The following is a 2,868-nucleotide window of genomic DNA, read 5'->3' on the forward strand; positions in this document are numbered from 1 at the left end:
CGAATACCTTTCTCTCTGTTGTTGAGAGTTTGAAGAAGGCTTTACAAGGAACATAGGATGCTCTTTAGGATCAATCAATAGGCACTCCCTACCAAAACCAGAAAGCGTAGCCAATTAATATGCACTCTCTACCAGAAAAAGAATGTCCAACCAATAACTTGTTTTATAGCATGCTATTTAATTGGAACCATTTTTTGACACCCCAAGGTCAAAATTGAAGCAACAATTACCGTATTGACATTTTAGGGTAGGTTAAAATTTCATCACAGTGTTAAAATGCAGAAATAAAAGAATAGTAATGCATTTACGGTTTAGGAGGAAGTAGAAGCAGTGAATGTTGATTATAAATTTGAAGAGTTAGAAAATTAATGGATGTCTTGCTAAGATGAAATAACAACATTAATGAGGCAGAAGAAATGAAAATCCATTATTCCAATTTGGCAATTTATTAAATAAAAAGAAGAAAAGGAGATCAAAGAAACTTATCTACTTTGGTAGAGTAATTTAGAACGTGGACGAGTGAAAAATGAAAAATAGAGAAGTGAAAATTCATCACAAGTTACATCTAATTAAACATGTCTAATCGTAATCTTTTAAAATTAATAAAACAACAAATAATATAAAAAAGAACAAACCAACGACTATTCAAAACAAACCTGAACTTTCAATTTCTTTTCGAGAACTTCGTAACTTTCATCCATAGCGACAATGTCAAAATCGGTAACAAACAAACACAAGTCACAAAGATAATCATGTTATAGACACAAGTCAAACAAAACAAGCTAGTTATGGAAAATTCATTAAATTGACAACTTCAGAAAACTTAATTATGTGAAATATACCAGCAATTCAAAGGGGGAGAGACTCGAACTTGGATTCAAAAAGGGAATCGTCGAGGCGAACAATATTTGGGACTTCGACGAATGATGGTGAAAATAGAAGGCAGAAAGAGATGGAAAGAAGAGAATGGGGCTGGTGGATTTTGAAAGAAGGTCGAACTATTGGAAAGGAAGACGAAAAGTATTTGGAAGGAAATGAGCACCTAGGTTAGCATTGTGTCCAGAAGAAATATATTAGGTTAGAAAGAGGAGAAATCAAGAGAAAGGAAAAAATAACAAAATTAAAATATTTATTCTGACTCATTAAAAAATTGTTGAGGTTTATCAGAGGTTTGAAAAACCTCTACTAAGTGTGTGCCTTACTAGGGTTTTGAAAACCTTAGTATGTTTGAAAAATTAGAATTTTTTGTAGTGACTGCAATATATATTTAATGTCGCGAAACTTTAGTGGTAACATCGCACAATATATTTATCATTTTCTGTCGTCTCTCTAATAAAATCACAAACAAGAATATGATATTATATAAAATTTATTTAATGTAAGAAGGATATTCATTTAATATTAAATATTGAATTATAATTACTTAAATATTAAATTAGAATATAAAATAATAATTGAATAAAAGTTAAATAAATATAAAAAGTAAAAATTATTAAATGAATGTTTTATAAGTTCTGAAATTAAGGATTAAAAAAGAATAGACATGTTAGAGAAAAAGATAAAAAGACAAAGTTGCAACATTGGAAACTTGCACAAGCAAGATCACTCCATAGGAACTCACCCAAGACTCGCCTAAGCGAGTTCTCTCTAGTAAAGTTGGGTTTTTCTCGTCAAATTTGGTTAAGCGAGATGTCACTTATACCAAGCCCAATTAGGTTACATAAAAGGCATGAGGCATAATCCTAAACATCATTGGAAGAATATAGAGAGATAGAAAAACCTAAAGGAGGCAGCCGTCAAGGAGAAACAACTTGGATCTTCTTTTCTTGCTTTCCATGCTTGTAATGGCCAAATACCAATTCCAATTTGAATCAGAGATCGAAAAGGAGGCTTAGAAGAATAGGGTTAGTAAGAGAAAAGAAAAACAATGAGAAATTAGAGAACAATCTTCAATTAATTCTACCTTTAATATTGAAATTTTCAGGAAGACAACAACATGGTTGAAGAACAACCATTACTGCCTAGAAGAACACTTGGTGATTATGCTATAAAGCAAGGGTCAGGGCATTTTGCTAGTATTCAATACCTACTACCAATAAGGCCTTGGAGATGAAACCTGCATTCCTCAATTTGATAAGTACTCCTCAATTTACAACAATGGACCTGAGTTTCCATATACACATTTGTCTACATCCTATGAATTAGTGGGAACAATGAGATTTCAATTAGGTGATATTGAAATTATTTATCTGCATTTATTTCATTTCTCATTGGTAGGAAATGCTAAGGAATGGCTCAAATCACATCCAAATCAGAGCCTCAGTAGTTTGAAAGATGTAGAGGAAAAAAAATTACAAAGATTTTTCCCACTATCCCATTACATCAAAGAAAAGTATGATATTTCTATGTTCCAACAAGGATTTGATGAAGCCTTTTGTGAAACATGGGAGAGATTCAAAGTGATGTTGATAAAATGATCAAATCATGGCTTTGAAGATATTTCACAATTGAATATCTTTCATAATGACCTCAAATCTTATACAAAAATGCTTTTAGACACTGCAGCTGGTTGTACGATGATGATTGTTGGTGTGAATAGGCAACAACGATTATTTATGCATTGGCCTCAACAAATTATCAAGCCCAACAAGATAAACAAGGTTTTCAAAGAAAGGGTTGCTAGATCTTAATAATTTAGATGCAATTATGGCTTAGTATTTAATTCTGACACAACATCTAAACTGCCACAACAAATACAAGTTATGCAATCTTCTTAGAGTCAGACTCAACCAATAAGGTGTTCTTCTCGAACTAGGTTGGGGATTGGGAGAACTGTTGTCTTCGGATATCACTCGGTCGGTCGTATCT

The 2,868-nt window shown here is 32.3% G+C and overlaps 1 pseudogene; it reads right to left on the reverse strand.

Moving 5' to 3' along the window:
• Window positions 1-2,384: 2,384 nt before the first annotated feature.
• On the reverse strand, window positions 2,385-2,491 carry LOC137838934 (small nucleolar RNA R71; annotated as a pseudogene).
• Window positions 2,492-2,868: the final 377 nt, after the last annotated feature.

The sequence above is a fragment of the Phaseolus vulgaris genome, chromosome 4 (genome assembly GCF_051622355.1).
Source record: "Phaseolus vulgaris cultivar YP4 chromosome 4, ASM5162235v1, whole genome shotgun sequence".
NCBI lineage: Eukaryota > Viridiplantae > Streptophyta > Magnoliopsida > Fabales > Fabaceae > Phaseolus > Phaseolus vulgaris.